The 18,574-nt window shown below is 42.1% G+C and overlaps 1 protein-coding gene across 1 annotated transcript in view; it reads left to right on the top strand.

The window, feature by feature from the left end:
• FGD6 (FYVE, RhoGEF and PH domain containing 6) overlaps positions 1–18,574 on the top strand; it is a 141,293-nt gene that overhangs the window by 45,407 nt on the left and 77,312 nt on the right. The gene's annotated exons all lie outside the window — the stretch shown is intronic.

The following is an 18,574-nucleotide window of genomic DNA, read 5'->3' as shown; positions in this document are numbered from 1 at the left end:
TCCTGCTGTAATGTGGCACCTAAAATATTCTCGTTACCAAGTATGTATCACTTAGAGATTACTTAGTGATTTTTGAGAAATTATTATTTTGAGACAGTCTTGCTCTGTTACCCAGGCTGGAGTGCAGTGGCGCCATCTCAGCTCACTGCAACCTTCGCCTCCTGGGTTCAAGCCATCCTCCTGCCTCAGCATCCCAAGTGCCTGGCATTACAGACACCTGCCACCACACCTGACTAGTTTTTGTGGGGTTTTTTGTTTGTTTGTTTTTGGTTTTTTTTTGAGACGGAGTCTCTCTCTGTCGCCCAGGCCGGAGTGCAGTGGCGCGACCTCAGCTCACTGCAAGCTCTTCCTCCCAGGAATTTTTGTGTTTTTAGTAGAGACAGGATTTCATTCTGTTGGCCAGGCTGGCCTCAAACTCCTGACCTCAAGTGATCCACACGCCTCAGCCTCCCAAAGTGCTGGGATTACAGGCATGAGCCATGGTGCCAGGCAAAGAAATTCTTTTTCCTAATGTCCAATGGCTTGCTTTTTGATAAGAACCACCCCCCCCCCTTAGAATTGTTCCCCGTATTGCTACCAATTTTTTGTAGATTTTTTTGAAATAAAGGAATTATATGCATTTTAGACTGAAATTATTTTGGGAAAGAATAAAGATGGCTGTTAATAGTACATCATCATTTGCTTTGAAATAATCCAGTGTGTGTATGAGTTTGGGGGGAGCACAGCATACATGAAGATTGTCCATGTGTTCAGAGTTGTTTAAGATGCATGAGGGCCGGGCACGGTGGCTCACGCCTGTAATCTGAGCACTTTGGGAGGTCGAGGTGGGCTGATCGTGAGGTTAGGAGATTGAGACCATCCTGGCTAATGTGGTGAAACCCCATCTCTACTAAAAATACAAAAAATTAGCCAAGCATGGTGGTGGGCACCTGTAGTCCCAGCCACTTGGGAGGCTGAGGCAGGAGAATGGTGTGAACCTGGGAGGTGGAGCTTGCAGTGAGCCGAGATCACGCCACTGCACTCCAGCCTGGGTGACAGAGTGAGACTCCGTCTCAAAATAAATAAATAAATAAATAAAGATGCATGATGCAGGGGTTCATTATAATGTCTCTCTAGTTTGGCATGAATATATTTATCTCTTTCATTTGAAACCACATTTTTTAAGAGACGTTATTAAAGGGAAAAAGTTAGTACATCAACAATGTCCCCAGGAATGTTACAGCAATATGGAATTTGAAAAGATCCACACAGCATAGCAAGCCATGGAGAAAATTCATGTGCCATAATTTCACCTAATTCCTGTGTCATAATTTTATCAATCTATTATCCTTCCTGTTTAATATTTTTGCTCTGTTTAAATTTATTTTCAGCCTTAAATGAATGGCTCACGTGCAGCAGTCTGAATTTAAGTCCCAGATCCACCAGCTATGATCTGGTCGACTTTGGCCAATTATTTAACCTTTTGGGACTAAAGGGTGCTGTTTTATAGGTAAAAAAAAGAATAATACTCATAGAATAGTGAAGATAAAATAATTTGATACATGGAAAGCATTAGAATATTGATCGGCACATAATAGCTCAGTGATCATTTATTTATAACTAGCCAGACTTCATTTCTGTGCTGTGAAGTATTAAATCATGGTGTTGGGAATAACTACTGTAAATTACTTAGGCTAGTGAATTTGTAAAACCCCTAAGACAGATGAGTGACTGTCTTCTTAAAGACCCACAGCAGTCAGCAATGTATAGATTTTACTTTGACTATCAAGTAATTCCTTTTGTGTCTTACTGGTGTCTGTCTTGCTTTAATTTGAAAGCTCATTTTCCATGTTGCAGCTTCATGGACATAGATTCTACAAATATTTATAGAATTCGCACTATGTTCCAGGTACCACTGGTAGTTACTAGAGATAAGCAGTACTCAGGTTCTAAGCTTCTATGTAGCCCACGTTCTTTTCTTTTGAGATGGAGTTTCGCTCTTGTTGCCCAGGCTGGAGTACAATGGCACGATCTCGGCTCACTGCAACCTCTGCCTCCCGGGTTCAAGTGATCCTCCTGCCTCAGCCTCCTGAGGAGCTGGAATTACAGGCACCCATCACCATACCCAGCTAATTTTTATATTTTTAGTAGAGACAGGGTTTCACTGTGTTGGCCAGGCTGGTCTCAAACACCTGACCTCAGGTGATCCACACATCTCGGGCCTCCCAAAGTGCTGAGACTGCAGGCGTGAGCCACCACGCCCGGCCTAGCTATGTTCTAACAGGGTAAGAGGAACCTACGTGCTTAATCATAATCAGGAAGAACTTCAGAGTGTTAACAGGCTATGAAGGAAACAAATCAGAGTGATGTGCTACAAACGCAGGAGGCTACTTTGGGAAAAAGCCTCTTAGAAAATGATATTTGCCTGGGATTTAAATGACTGGAAAGAACCAAAGCCTGTGAAGAATTTGAGGAAGAACATTCAAATTGTCTTTTTTTTGAGACGGAGTCTTTCTGTGTCGCCCAGGCTGGAGTGCAATGGCGCTATCTCAGCTTACTGCAACCTCCACCTTCCAGGTTCAAGTGATTCTCCTGCCTCAGCCTCCTGAGTAGCTGGGATTATGGGCGCCCACCACCACACCTGGCTAATTTTTGTATTTTTAGTAGAGAAGGGGTTTCACCATGTTGGCCAGGCTGGTCTCAAACTCCTGACCTCAGGTGATCCACCAGCTTCGGCCTCCCAAAGTGCTGGGATTACAGGCGTGAGCCACCGCACCCGGCCTCAAATTGTCTTCTTGAGGGCCATAATTAAATCAATCTTGACTTTCTTTGAAAAGCAACTCCAAGTTTTTTCTTTTCCTAGCAGACATTCTTTTCTATTGTTTTGGTCTAGTTGTTTGTTTTGCGTGAATCTTTTCCCATTTCTTTCCATACTTCTTGGAGCACTGACCAAAATTGGTTTCCACATTCTATCAGGGATCTCACTGATACATCGTATAAAGGAAGGATTAATCTTTAACCCAGCAGTGTTATGTCTGTTTCCAACACATCCTGTGATAACACCACCTGGTTGACTCATTCATTTTCTGGGCAGTGGAGACTCCCAAGGTTCCTTCCTCTGCGTTTGTGCCTGCCTTTCCTTTCCCTTCCTGTATTTATATTATTGTTTTATGTTATTAGTTGTGCTATATTGCAGTAGCCCTGTTAAATTTTTATCTTTTTTTTTTAAAAAAAGGACTATTTCTTTGGTTAATCATGGACATTGTTTTTAGTGAAACAGAGTACATTAATTTTTTTCATCATCTCAAGCATTTACCAAGCCTTTATGTGATTGTGTTACAGACGTTCCCATTATACTCTTATTTTATTTATTTATTTTTTTTTTGAGACGGAGTTCACTCTTGTTGCCCAGGCCGGAGTGCAATGGCACGATCTCGGCTCACCGCAACCTCCACCTCCCAGGTTCAAGCGCTTCTCCTGCCTCAGCCTCCCGAGTAGCTGGGATTACAGGCATGCACCACTATGCCCGGCTAATTTTGTATTTTTAGTAGAGACAGGGTTTCTCCATATTGGTCAGGCTGGTCTTGAACTCCCGACCTCAGGTGATCCGCCTACCTCGGCCTCCTAAACTGCTAGGATTACAGGCGTGAGCCACCGCGCCCGGCTATACTCTTATTTTAAAATGTACGATAAATTGTTGTTGACTGTAATAACTCTGTTGTGCTATCAAATACTAGATTCTGTTCATTCTATCTAACTGTGTTTTTGTACCCATTCAATATTCCCAATACCCTCCACCCCGATTATGGACATTGAACATTTTTTACCTGATGCCACCAGTACTAATAATTTCCCTCCTTTAGAATTCTCGGCCACGCTAATGAATTTTCTCTTTCTGTCTCTTCATCTGAGACAGCAATAGCAATAATAGAATAGCCTCTTTCTTCCTAGACACCTGTTAATCCATCTGGCCACAGGCTGGTGAATGCCTTTTTCTTAAGTAATTTGCTTTCCTACTGGTAAGAACACAGTCTTTGGAGTCAGATTGCCTGGGTTCCCGCCACTTACTAGCTCTGTGATCCTGAACAACTTACTGAATTTTACTTTCCTTAGTTTCCCCATCTGTAAAAAGAGGAGGAAAAAAAGTGGACACTTGACTTTATTTTCTAAGATTGTTGTGATTATTAAGTGATTATACACTGTTTAGAACAGGGCTTAACACAAAGTGAATGCTTAGTAGATTTTTACCTATTATTGCTTTTTTTTTTTTTTTAAGATGAAGTTTCACTCCTGTCTCCCAGGCTGGAGTGCAGTGCTGCGATCTCGGCTCACTGCAACCTCCGCTTCCAGGGTTCAAGTGATTCTCTTGCCTGAGCCTCCTGAAGCTGGGATTACAGGCATGTGCCACCACACCCAGCTGATTTTGTATTTTTAGTAGAGACGGAGTTTCTCCATGTTGGTCAGGCTGGTCTCGAACTCCTGACCTCAGGTTATCTGCCCACATTGGCCTCCCAAAGTGCCGGGATTACAGGCGTGAGCCACCGCGCCTGGCTGCTATTATCGATTTTTATGAAAATAAGCAAGCCAAATCTTAAACATCCCAAATCAAGCTTTCTGTAATCTTACCAATAAATATATTGTTTCTGGCTTGCCTTTTCTTATCTTTGATGAGTAAATATGAAACTTATTTACATGTAAGGTAGTATTTTATTTTAATGGGAAAACTTGAAATTGGCATCCTAAGTCCTGGGTTTTAGTCTTAGATTTGTCACTTACTAACTGTGTGACCTTAGTTGAGTAATTTTTTAAAGTCAGTTTATTTACACGAGTATCACTTCACAATTGACTGCAGGTGACTTAAAAAAGGTGTGTAATACAAAAAGTCAAAATGTTTTTTTAAATAAATCAGGTTGTCAACATATAAATGGTGCTGGAATCACTGGATATCCACCTGCAAAAGGATGACATTGGACCCCCTTCCTTTCGACATACACAAAAACTAACTCAAAATGGATTATAGACCTAATTGTAACAACTCAGGCCTGGTGCGGTGGTTTGGCTGGGCGCGGGGGCTCACACCTGTAATCCCAGCACTTTGGGAGGTCGAGGCGGGCAGATCACTTGAGGTCAGGAGTTCGATACCAGTCTGGCCAACATGGTGAAATCCCATCTCTACTAAAAATACAAAAATTAGCCCGGTGTGGTGGTGCACGCCTGTAATCCCAGCTACTCAGGAGGCTGAGGCAGGAGAATTGCTTGAACCCGGGTTGTGGAGGTTGCAGTGAGCCGAGATCGCACCATTGCACTCCAGCCTAGGTGACAGAGCTAGACTCCATCTCAAAAAAAAAAACAACAACAACAACAAAAAAAAAACTCAAACAGTGAAAAGATCAGTCACCCAGCCTTAAGAATCTGAATAGACTAAAGAAGATATACAGTGGCCAATAAGGATGTAAAAAGGTGTTCAACATCATAAGCCATTAAATAAATACAAAGCAATGCTGCAGTGAGGTACCACTGCACACCCACTAGGGTGGCCATAATCAAGAAGATGTACAGTAACGAGTGCTAGTCAGGATGTGGAGAAATGGGAGTCCTTATAGGATCTAAAATGGTGCAGCCACTTTGGAAAACAGTCTGGTAGCTCTGAAAAGTTTAAATATAGAGTTACCATATGACCTAGCAATGCTACTCTTAGGTATCCACCCAAGAGATATGAAAACATATGTCCACACAAAAACTTGTAGAGGAATGTTCATAGCAGCATTATTCATAATAGTCAAAAAAGTAGAAAGGGCCAGGTGCAGTGGCTCGTGCCTGTAATCCCAGCACTTTAGGAGGCCAACGTGGGCAGAACACTAGGTCAGGAGTTTGGGAGCAGCTTGACCAACGTGGTGAAACCCCGTCTCTACTAAAAGTACAAAAATTAGCCAGGTGTGGTGGTGCCCATCTGTAATTCCAGCTACTTGGGAGGCTGAGGCAGGAGAATTGCTTGAACCCAGGAAGTAGAGGTTGCAGCAAGCCAAGATCATGCCACTGTACTCCAGCCTGGCCAACGGAGTGAGACTCTGACTCAAAAAAAAAAAAAAAAAAGTAGAAAGAACCCAAATACTAATCAAATGATGAGTGGATAAACTAAATGCGATATATTCCTACAATGGAATACTATTCAGCCATAAAATAGGAATGAGGAATGACTGATAATGGGCATGGAGTTTCTATTTATTTATTGATTGATTGATTGATTGAGATGGGGTCTCGTTCTGTCACCCAGGCTGGAGTGCAGTAGTGCGATCATGGCTCACTGCAGCTTCAACCTCCTTGACTCAAGTGATCTCTCATCTCTTCCTCCTTAGTAGCTAGGATTACAGGTATGCACAACCATGCCCGGCTAATTTTTTTTTTTAAAGACATGGTCTTGCCATGTTGCCCAGGCTGGCATCCAACTCCTGGCTTCAAGCAATCCTTCTGCCTTGGCCTCCCAAAGTGTTGGGATTATAGGCATGGGCCACTGCACCTGGCCTGAATTGTATACTTTAAAAGGGTAAAAACGTATTTTGTGATATATGAATTATATCTCAACAAAGCTATTATAAAATAAACCTTGCTGAAGGATAAACAATAATGCTAATGGAAGATTTGTACAGAGTAACGTATATCATGTATTCCTATTCATTAGCTGAGGATGGGCCACAGATTTGGCTTTCTAGCAACTCAGGAAAAGTCGGTGATATCAGGCTGGGTATGGTGGCTCATGCCTATAATCCCAGCACTTTGGGAGGCCAAGGAAGGAGGATAGCTTGAGACCAGGCTGGGCAACATAGTGAGACCTCGTCTCTACAAAAAATAAACAAGATTAGCCAGGTGTGGTGGGGCAAGCCCCTGGGAAGTTGAAGCTACGGTGAGCTATATTTAGGCTACTGCACTCCAGTCTGCACTCCAGCCTGAGTAACAGAGCAAGACCCTATTGTAAAAAAAAAAAAAAAAAAAAAAAAAAAAAACCCAGAAAAAGAAAAAACAAGCCAGGCATGGTGGCTCACACCTGTAATCTCAGGACTTTGGGAGGCTGAGGTGGACAGATCTCTTGAGCCCAGGAGTTCGAGACCAACCTGGACAACATGGCAAAACCCCATGCCCACAAAAAAAACAGACAAAAAATTAGCCAGGTGTGGTGGTTCATGCCTGTAGTCCCAGCTACTCAGGAGGCTAAGGTGGAAGGATCACTTGAACCTAGGAAATGGAGGTTGCAGTGAGTGGAGATCACACCACAGCATTCCAGCCTGGGCAACAGGGAGGCCTCATCTCACTTAGGAAAAAACAAAATTGGCTGGGTGCGGTGGCTCATGCCTATAATCTTAGCACTTTGGGAGGCTGAGGCGGGTGGATCACCTGAGGTCGGGAGTTCGAGACCAGCCTGACCACCATGGAGAAACCAACCCGTCTCTACTAAAAATAAAAAAAATTAGCCAGGCATGGTGGTGCATGCCTGTAATCCCAGCTACTCGGGAGGCTGAGGTAGGAGAATCCCTTGAACCCAGGAGGCGGAGGTTGCAGTGAGCCAAGATTGCACCATTGCTCTCCAGCCTGGGCTATAAGAGTGAAACGCTGTCTCAAAAAAAAAAAAAAGAAAAAAAGAAAATTGATACGGATCTGACATAGGTACTGTTTTTCTTCATGTTGCATGAAGAAAAGGAGTTTTATACAAGTTAAGTAACTTGCCTTGGAACCCCAAGTTGGGGTTTTTAACCCAATCTGTCTCTACTAACAACTTGGTACAGCCGTGGAAGCTGAATGATGTCAGTGAAACATGTTGAGGTGAAATACCTAGCCATGCTGATCTGTCCTGTTCCCTTTTCTAAATTTTTATTTTTATATTTTTTGGTCTTTCCTTTCAGGGCTTAAATGCTTGTTTAAAAAGTAAGATGTATTTATTCTACTTGTTTGTGGTTAGAATATTCATCATCTTCATCTTTCTTATATATTGATTTCCTTGTTTTTTTTTAAAAAATCTTTATAAAGTAGCTCATATGATACATACTTTCATAAAGAAAGGGCGAAAACCTAAGAGAGCATTGTTTAGAGATTAATCGTGATGTCACCTCATTTTTGAAATAACTTAATGATAAAGAGATGTTTCTCAGGCAAGTCTGGATGTTAACATTTTTTGTTTTTTATTAGAACTCTAGAGTAGGATAGAAGAGGCCTTTTAATAATTCTATTAAAAAGTAATGGATAGGCTGGGCACGGTGCCTCCTGCCTGTAATCCCAGCACTATGGGAGGTCCAGGTGGGTGGATCACTTGAGGTCAGAAGTTCGAGACCAGCCTGGCCAACATAGTGAAACTCCGTCTCTACTAAAAATTCAAAAATTAGCCAGGCACAGTGGTGTGTACCTGTAGTCCCAGCTGCTCGGGAGACTGAAGCAGGAGAATTGCTTGAATGTGGGAGGTGGAGGTTGCAGTGAGCTGAGATTCCCGCCACTGCACTCCAGTCTGGGCGATAGAGCAAGACTCTGTCTCAAAAAAAAAAAAAAAAAAAGGAATGGATAAATTTCACTGAATGTCACTTGTAGTGAACAAATATGAAATGATAAGAACACAATTAAGAATTTACAAAGCTGCTGAGGCAGGACAATGGCATGAACCCGGGAGGCGGAGCTTGCAGTGAGCCGAGATTGCGCCACTGCACTCCAGCCTGGGCGACAGAGCGAGACTCCGTCTCAAAAAAAAAGAGAAAAAAAAAAAAAAAGAATTTACAAAGCTGGGCTAGCGTCAAGAGATCGGAACATAAAACTAGATTTTGGATCAAAGGTTCTGTTTTGGAATTTGTTTGACTTATTTTATGACCTTGACAAAATTATTTCATTTGTTTGTGGCTCATGTTTCAACTTCCACAGCAGTGTACTTTTGGGAGATGCTGTTATTTAACAGGGAACTGCTTTGAAATGGAATGTAATTTAAGTGAGGATTTTCATTAGCTGAAAAGTTGAGATGCCATGGGGTGTGTGTTTTTCCATCGCTGTTTTACTTGGGTCAGAATCAGTCATTGTTCTTACAAGTTGGAGATAATATAGAGCTTTTAACTTTTTTTAATTTATATTTGACTTTCTGTCCACTTTGAAGATGATTATAATCCATTGACTTATTTCTAATAATTTTTATATCTCTTTATTTAGCTCTGTAGCTTTCCTGGTTTAGAAGGTAAAATGGACAATGGAATATATAGACTCCTAGAACCTTAGAATTGGAAAAGACCTTAATCATTTGGTCCAACCTCCTACTCTTTTATGTGATTAAAGCTTTTAGTTCATTTGAGTTTGCATTTTTGTGTTATGCAACACATCTTCAAAAGCAATGTGCTCTGTCTCAGATTCTGAGAAGGTGGCAGCCATCCTTATACACATTTGCTTATTCATAAATATTAATTGCACAGTGGACCAAGCAGCGTGCTATGTGCAGAAGGGTACAGGGTGAATTAGATCAGAGACTAGAGGGAATTCAGACATTTCAGCAAGTAAACAAAGTCTACTGGGTTAAGTCCTATAAACATTACATGATCAAGAAATTTATCTTGTCCTTTGACAGTAGGAGGGAAAGAATATCAAGGCAGCCATCATAAAAAAAAAGTTGGAGTGTTGTCTTAAAGGACATTTGGAATATGAAAGGCAGAAGTCTTCAGGGAGAAGGCGAAGTGATGGGGAATCAAATCAAGGCAAAAGGAAAGGTATATGCGCAAAGGGACAGACACAGAAGGGCAGAGCACGGCTGGAGTTGCAGTGTGGTGGGTTAGAGAGTACACAGTGTGGAGGACGAGGGAGAAGGCTGGCGAAGGTGAGTGGACACGTTGTGAAATGCCTAATACCCTTGGCGAAGGAAACTTGAATCTTTGTTATCCATCTATGATAGGGAGCTGCTAACATTTAGCCTGAGACCTAACCCGGTTATATTTGCATTTTAGAAATATTCTAGTGGCAGTGTATAGAAGGGGTTGCAGTGGGGTAAACACAGAGCCAAGGAAACCTCTGAGGTTGCTGTAATAGTGAGGGCAAGACGTAAGGAGGCAACATCAAAGGAGAGGAAAGGATCATTTAAGCTTTAAATATTCAGGACACATTGATAGGACTTGACTCAGTTGTAATAATAAAAGGTGACTGTGGGGACAAAAAAGAAGAGTCCAGGTTTCTGGCATTAATGAGTTGGTATCTACAGTAGCTAGTATAGGAGTAGCTGATGGATTGTGTTTAAACGGTGGTTTGGAGTCATCAAATGCTTTATTCTTTGTGAAGCCTTTCCTGATTGACACACCTCTGCCCAATTATGGTCTTTCACTTCTTCAAGGTGGCAGCACTTTTCATAGTTGTGCTTATATATAGTTATTTGTATGTTCAGTTTGTTTCCCTTATTCACTTCTTGAAGGCTGGGGCTATTTATTTATTTATTCATTCATTTTTAGACAGAATCTCACTCTGTCACCCAGGCTGGAGAGTATAGTGGCGCAATCTTGACTCACTGCCACCTCCGCCTCTCAGGTTTAAGTGATTCTCATGCCTCAGCCTCCCAAGTGGCTGGGACTACAAGTATGTGCCACTGTTGGCACCCAGCTAGTTTTTGTATTTTCAGTAGAGACAGGGTTTCACCATGTTGGCCAGGTTGGTCTCGAACTCCTGGCCTCAAGTGATCCACCTGTCTCAGCCTCCCGAAGTGCTGGGATTACAGGTGTGAGCCACCGCACCTGGCCAACTGGGGCTATTCTTATTTATCATAGTTCCCTGCAGCCTTGAACTCCTGGGCTCATGTGATCCTCGTACCTCAGTCTCTCAAGTGATTAGGAACCACAGGCACATGCCACCATGCCTGGCTATTTGTTTTTTGTTGTTGTTGTTGGTTTTTTTTTTTTTTTCAGGTATCACTATGTTGTCCTTGCTGGCCTTGAATTCCTGGCCTCAAGTGATCCTCTTGCCTCCCAAAATGTTGAGATTACAAATGTGAACCATGGTGCCCTGTGTAATTCCCTCTTCTAACACCTACTTTTAATGTTCCATTTTAGACCTACACAATCAGAATTTCTAAGACAGTACCTGGGAATCTGAAATTTAAGATCTGCCTGTGATTCTAATGACCACTAATGTTTTCAAATTTATATGTAGAGCAGTGAATGGGCTGGTGGTAGAGCTGTTTTTTCTTACTAACTGCTATCAAATGACAGAAAGTCAGTTACTAACTTCAGATTTTAAAATGAAAGTGTAAAGATGGTACTGACTTCTTTCTCTTGAAAATGATCTCAAAATAACAAGGAGAAGAAATGTAAATTCTGTGCTCAGTGACATTAGGAGACAGCAGAAAACCCTGTCGACCTAATGGAAAAAAAAATGAGGCAAACTTAATATAAGTAGAGAGTTTATTTGGGCCAAATTTGAGGACTACAAGCCTGGAGCATAGATCCAAGACTCCTGTTAGGGGCAGTTACAAGTGGGGTTTTTGTTTTGTTTTGTTTTTGAGACAGAGTCTTGCTCTGTTGCCCAGGCTGGAGTACAGTGGTGTGATCTCGGCTCACTGCAACCTCTGCCTCCTGGGTTCTAGTGGTTCTCCTGCCTTAGCCTACCTAGTAGCTGGGATTACAGGCACTCGCCACTACGCCCGGCTAATTTTTGTATTTTTAGTGGAGACAGAGTTTTACCACGTTGGCCGGGCTGGTCTCAAATTCCTGACCTCAAGTGATCCGTTCACCTCGGCCTCCCAAAGTGCTGGGATTACAGGTGTGAGCCACTTGGCCCAGCCACAAGTGGGTGTTTTTGTTTTTGTTTTTGAGATGGAGTTTCACTGTATCATCCAGGCTGGAGTGCAGTGACGCAGTTTTGGCTCACTGCATCCTCCATCTCCTTGGTTTAAGCAATTCTCCTGTCTCAGCCTCCTAAGTAGCTGGGATTACGGGTGTGCACCACCATGCCCAGCTAATTTTTGTATTTTTGGTGGAGACGGGGTTTCACCATGTTGGCCAGCCTGGTCTTGAACTCCTGACCTCAAGTGATCCGCCTTGGCCAAAAGTGCTGAGATTACAGGCATGAGCCACCATGCCTGGCCACAAGTTTTTCTTTGTTTGTTTGTTTTGTTTTTTTGAGATGGAGTTTCGCTCTCGTCACCCAGGCTGGAGTGCAATGGCACGATCTTGGCTCACAGCAACCTCTGCCTCCTGGGTTCAAGCGATTCTCCTGCCTCAGCCTCCCACACAGGGAGGCTTTTTTAAAGGAAAAGAAGAGGCAATTCCTAAGTTGTTTGTCAGTAATTTATATTAAAATATCATAAGCTGTTTGATTGACTTTACATTGTTCTTTGTTTCACAAATTCTAGGAACATGGAGACTATGGGTGGAGGCAGCTGGTCAGGGACAAAAATGCCTTCAAACAGTTGCATCTGGGCATGGGGGTTGGGCCATCACTGAAGTCTCATACTCATGTTTTTCTGGGCCTGATAAATTTTGCGTACCTCACATAGCTCAGTTTGCTCTGAGCTATTTTTCATTTTTCACACCGTATGAGTAAGGGCTACCATGCCCACCAACAATATATAAAGGTTCCAGTTGGTCCACATCCTCACCAACACTAGGTATTTTCTGCGTTTTTTTTTTTACTATTATAGCCATTGTGTGGGTGTGAAGTATATCATTGTGGTTTTAATTTACATTTCCCTAATAACTATGTTGAACAAGTTTTTATATACTTATTGCCCATTCTTACATCTTCTTCTGTGAAATGTTTCTTCACATATTCACATCTTTTATCTCTTTTTTTAATTAAAAAAAAAATAGAAATAAGCTCTTGCTTTGTTACCCAGGCTGGTCTCAAACTCCTGTGCTCAAGTGATCCTCCCACCTCAGCCTCCCAAATTGCCAGGGTCACAAGCGTGAGCCACCGCACACAGCCTTTTTGTTTGAGTTATAAGAGTTTGGTTTTGTTTTTTTTAAGAGACAGGTTCTCACCCTGTCACTCAAACTAGAGTGCAATATTGCGATGATAGCTCACTGCAGGCTCGAACTCCTGGGCTCAAGTGATCCTCCTACCTCAGCCTCCCAAGTAGCTGGGACTGCAGGTGTGTGCCATTATGCCTGGCTAATTGTTTTTTATTTTTTTATTTTGTAAAGACAGGGTCTTGCTATGTTGCCAAGGCTGGAGTGCAGTGGCTCAATCATGGCTCACCACAGGCTCAACCTCCTGAGTTCAGTGATCCTCTTACCTCAGCCTCCTCAGTAGCTGGGACTACATGTGTGCACCACCATGCCCAGCTAATTTTTGTATTGTCTGTAGAGATAGGGTTTTACCCTGTTGCCCAGGTCTCGAACTCCTGTGTTCAAGCGATCTGCCTGCCTTGGCCTCCCAAAATACTGAGATTACAGGCATGAGCCAACACTCCCAGCCCTATCAGAGTTCTTAATGTATTCTAGCTACTAATTCTTTCTCAGAATCATGATTTGCAAATATTTTCTCCAGTCTATGGTTTATCTTTTTATCTTCTTAATGATGTCTTTTGAAGCATGAACAATTTATGAAGTTCCGTTTATCAGTTTTTTTCTTTCATGAGTTATGCTTTTGGTGTTGTATCTAATAACTCTGCCTAATTCAAGGTCATAAGGATTTTTTAAAATGTTTCCTTCTAGAAGTTTTACAGTTTTCACATTTTTAGTTAATTTTTGTATGGAGTAGCCTCCTCTACACAAGTCTGTGTAATGCAGGCGCTGGTAGAGCAAGGTCCTGAAAAGGAGAGAAAAAAAGGTACAGAGTAGAGACCTAACAAAAGGAGAGTGATAAAAAGAGGAGAGGAAACAAAGGGTAGGTGCCAAAAATAAATTAACAGCTACTTGAAATTTTTGTGTCGAGCTCGTGCACATTTTAGCTGACCCCAGTAATCAAATGCTTCCACATCTATAGTGTGCCTGCATTTCTTTAAAGCTACTGGTGAGATCCGCTCTTGACCTTTAAGGGATGTCACATTATTTGGAAATGAAGAGTCAGGGCTTCAGTTCCCTGAATGGTTTTGGTTTCTGTTTTTCTCATTTTTAATGCATTTGTAATTTTAATTTTATTTATGTTATTATTATTATTATTATTTTTACTAACGACATGGTCTCGCTATGTTGCCCAGACTGGTCTCAAACTCCTGGGCTCAAGCAATCCTCCCACCTTGACCTCTCAAAGTGCTGGGATTACAGATATGAGCCACCATGCCAAGCCCATTTCTAATTTAAAATTTATACACTGTATTTTGTAAACATTAAACTTTCTATCTACAGATTATATGGAGAACCCCATTGTGATAGAAAAGTTTGGACTTGCTAAAATATTTTTTCAAAATAACAGTTATCCGTGTGTGTGTGTATGTGTGTGTAGACACTTATGTAATCATGATTATTTAGTGCCTGATACATGGTCTGCCAGGTCAAGGTCAGACTGTGCTTAAGACTGCAGTCTTCCTGAGGAATATAGCTATGTGTAATTTAAAGGGTGAGTGATCACGCCTGTAATCCCAGCACTTTGGGAGGCTGAGACAGGCAGATCACGAGGCCAGGAGATTGAGACCATCCTGGCTAACACGGTGAAACCCCGTCTCTACTAGAAATACAAAAAAAAATTAGCCGGGCATGGTGGCACGCACCTGTAGTCCCAGCTACTCGGAAGGCTGAGGCAGGAGAATCGCTTGAACCGAGAGGCGGAGATTGCAGTGAGCCGAGATCATGCCACTGCACTCCAGCCTGACCAGCAGTGAGACTCTGTGTCAAAAAAAAAAAAAAAAGAAAAAGTGAGTGAATGTATGGCCGGGCACGGTGGCTCATGCCTGTAATCCCAGCACTTTGGGAGGCCGAGGCAGGTGGATCATGAGGTCAGGAGATCGAGACCATACTGGCCAACATGGTCAAACCCAATCTCTACTAAAAATACAAAAATTAGCTGAGTGTGGTAGTGCATGCCTGTAGTTCCAGCTACTTGGGAGGCTAAGGCAGGAAAATCTCCTGAACCCGGGAGGCGGAGGTTGCAGTGAGCTGAGATTACACCACTGCACTCCAGCCTGGTGACAGAACGAGACTCTGTCTCAAAAAAAAAAAAAAAAAGTGAGTGAATGTAGTTGAGCAAAACATATCCAACCTGTTAGTCTCCATCATTCAGGAACCTATCTTAGGAAAGAGGGATAATAGGAATAGAGGTCATATTCATCTGTCTATCTAACTGTCCTTTTAGCAGTAGAATTTGAGAGCTAAGGTAAAGTAGAATGAAAAAAATATCCTAGGCTCATTAGACTGGACTCTGAATTAGTAATCCATTGCTCTTTAAAGATTATTTTCACAAGTAGTTGGTTTCACAGCCTTCTTTGAATATTTTTTGCATAACAGTATTTATATTCCTTTTTTTTTTTTTTGAGCTGGAGTTTCACTCTTGTCGCCTAGGCTGGAATGCAGTGGCACGATCGTGGCTCACTGCAACCTCTGCCTCCTGGGTTCAAGCAATTCTCCTGCCTCAGCCTCCCAAGTGGCTGGGATTACAAGCATCTGTCACCATGCCAGGGTAATTTTTGTACTCTTAGTAGAGACGGGGTTTCACCATGTTGGCCAAGCTGGTCTCTATCTCCTGACCTCAGGTGATCCACCCACCTCAGCCTCCCAAAGTGCTGGGATTACAGGCATCAGCCACCGCACCCAGCTCAGTATTTATATTCTTATGGAAGGGTCAGGATTTCTTGTTATTGCATATAAATTATTCTGTAGTAAAGTAAGAAAACACAAAGGGACAAATATATACAAACTGTAAGATTAGTTGGCTACTTCCGTCAGAGGAAGAAGAGAACTTTAATATTGTAATTCAACAATTTGTTTCACAGAAAGATTTAAAACAAGTATTTCAGAATGTTTGGATGTGTTAAATCTTGGTGGGGGAGTGGATGTGTGGGTATTATGTTTAGCAGTAATTATTTGTAAGGATATGCTGAGATTACTGGCAGATATTGAAGAGAGATTCAAGGTGTAATAAAATTATTTGTAGGTTAAATATTGGGAAATCTGTGTTCTTTTTCCAACTGTGCTAATAGTTATCAGGGGAAATTCAGCCAGATATCGGGCAAAATTCACCCCCGATATTTCGCGTAGATTCTTTTCTATTTTCCCTAAATGTCAGCTGATCTGAGAAATAAAGGGATAGAGTACAAAAGAGAGAAATTTTAAAGCTAGGTGTCTGGGGGAGGCATCACATGTCGGCAGGTTCCGTGATGCCCCCTGAGCCGTAAAACCAGCAAGTTTTTATTAGTGATTTCAAAAGGGGAGGGAATGTACTAATAGGGTGTGGGTCACAGAGATCACGTGCTTCTCAAGGTAATAGAATATCACAAGGCAAATGGAGGCAGGGCGAGATCACAGGACCAGGGTGAAATTAAAATTGCTAATGAAGTTTCGGGCACACATTGTCATCGATAACATCTTATCAGGAGACAGGGTTTGAGAGCAGACAACCAGTCTGACCAAAAATTTATTAGGCGGGAATTTCCTCGTCCTAATAAGCCTGGGAGCACTATGGGAGACTGGGGCTTATTTCATCCCTACAGCTCGACCATAAAAGACGGCCGTCCCCCGAAGCGGCCATTTCAGAGGCCTACCCTCAGGGACGCATTCTCTTTCTCAGGGATGTTCCTTGCTGAGAAAAAGAATTCAGCGATATTTCTCCCATTTGCTTTTGAAAGAAGAGAAATACGGCTCTGTTCTGCTCAGCTCACCGGCGGTCAGAGTTTAAGGTTATCTCTCTTGTTCCCTGAACATTGCTGTTATCCTGTTCTTTTTTCTAGGTGCCCAGATTTTATATTGTTCAAACATACATGCTCTACAATTTGTGCAGTTAACGCAATCAACACAGGGTCCTGAGGTGACATACATCCTCCTCAGTTTACGAAGATGACAGGATTAAGAGATTAAAGTAAAGACAGGCATAGGAAATCACAAGGGTATTGATTGGGGAAGTGATAAGTGTCCATGAAATCTTCACAATTTATGTTCAGAGATTGCAATAAAGACAGGCATAAGAAATTACAAAAGTATTAATTTTGGGGAACTAATAAATATCCATGAAATCTTCACAATTTATGTTCTTCTGCCATGGCTTCGGCCGGTCCCTCCGTTTGGGGTTCCTGACTTCCCACAACAAATAGTCAACCTTGAGTCTTGGCAAATCTCTATTTTAAGTGAATGTTCTTTGGGACTGTGCTCTTGGTCCAACTCTCACTTTATATAGTCCGTGTGTTTGACTTCGTTCACTCTAATGACTAACTACTATTTATGATTCTAATGGTTCTCAATATAATAAAAAGAATGAATGCAAAAATAAAACTTTCCCCTATAGTTCTCTGACTTCTTGTGAGCATAGAAGTGATCGCAGTTTTTTTTGTTTGTTTTTTGTTTTGTTTTGAGACAGTTTCGCTCTTCTTGCCCAGGCTGGAGTGCAGTGGCACCATCTTGGCTTACTGCAACCTCCACCTCCCAGGTTCGAGCGATTCTCCTGCCTCAGCCTCCTGAGTAGCTGGGACTACAGGCATGCGCCACCACACCCAGCTAATTTTTTGTGTTTTTAGTAGAGATGGGGTTTCCCCTTGTTACTCAGGCTGGTCTCGAACTCCTGACCTCAGGTGACCCACCTGCCTTGGCCTGCCAAAGTGCTGGAATTACAGGTGTGAGCCAGTGCGCCCGGCCTGATTACAGTTTTTAAAAATCTAAATTTTAACATACTATAAAACCTTGAGGAATCCTCTCCCCATTTATTCACTTGAACATCACCCATGCTTTAATAAAGTAACGAATAAAAGGGTTTCGGTGTATGTATGGAATGCATATAGTCATATTTTTAAAAATTTATTAAAATGTAGTTTTCAGAAGGGTTTCATTGTTAAACCTGCGTCTATTTTTATACCTTGGTTGTGACACTGAAATTCTGGAAGCAGTCGAAAAAAGTTTTTTCCCTCAGTGTTGTATATGGAAACTTAAAAAGAAAAAAGAAAAAAAAATTTTCCCAAATGAAGAATTAACATAGTCATGTGATCCATCACAGTGAGTCTTGGGGAAGCAGATCTGCTAGATCCATGATTCCAATGTTAAAAAGAAGACTACTTTAGAGAGAAGTTGTTACCGTATTTTTTTTTCCTGTGGCATTTCATTAATGAATGACTGCTGGACTGTCATAGTCATTTTTAATGTTTATCATGTCATTGCCTTGTCCAGCTGCACCCTGGTCAGCACAAAATAACCGTGTCCTGGTGTTGCCAGTGCCTACGAGAATGCAAAGAGATCTTTTTCCAAAACCAGGGCTGACATTTCTTCAAAGAAACATCCAAGCATTTTCCTTTTAATGTCAGTAGTCATCATTTTCACCGTAGGTGTAATATCTGAAATTTATACTGGCTTGTTCCTTTTTTTTTTTTTTTTTTTTTGAGACGGAGTCTTGCTCTGTCGCCCAGGCTGGAGTGCAGTGGCGCGATCTCGGCTCACTGCAAGCTCCGCCTCCCGGGTTCACGCCATTCTCCTGCCTCAGCCTCTCCGAGTAGCTGGGACTACAGGCGCCCGCCACCACGCCCAGC

The sequence above is a fragment of the Hylobates moloch genome, unplaced genomic scaffold (genome assembly GCF_009828535.3).
Source record: "Hylobates moloch isolate HMO894 unplaced genomic scaffold, HMol_V3 SCAFFOLD_12, whole genome shotgun sequence".
Taxonomy (NCBI): Eukaryota; Metazoa; Chordata; class Mammalia; order Primates; family Hylobatidae; genus Hylobates; species Hylobates moloch.
This window is presented reverse-complemented; position numbering and strand designations above follow the sequence as displayed.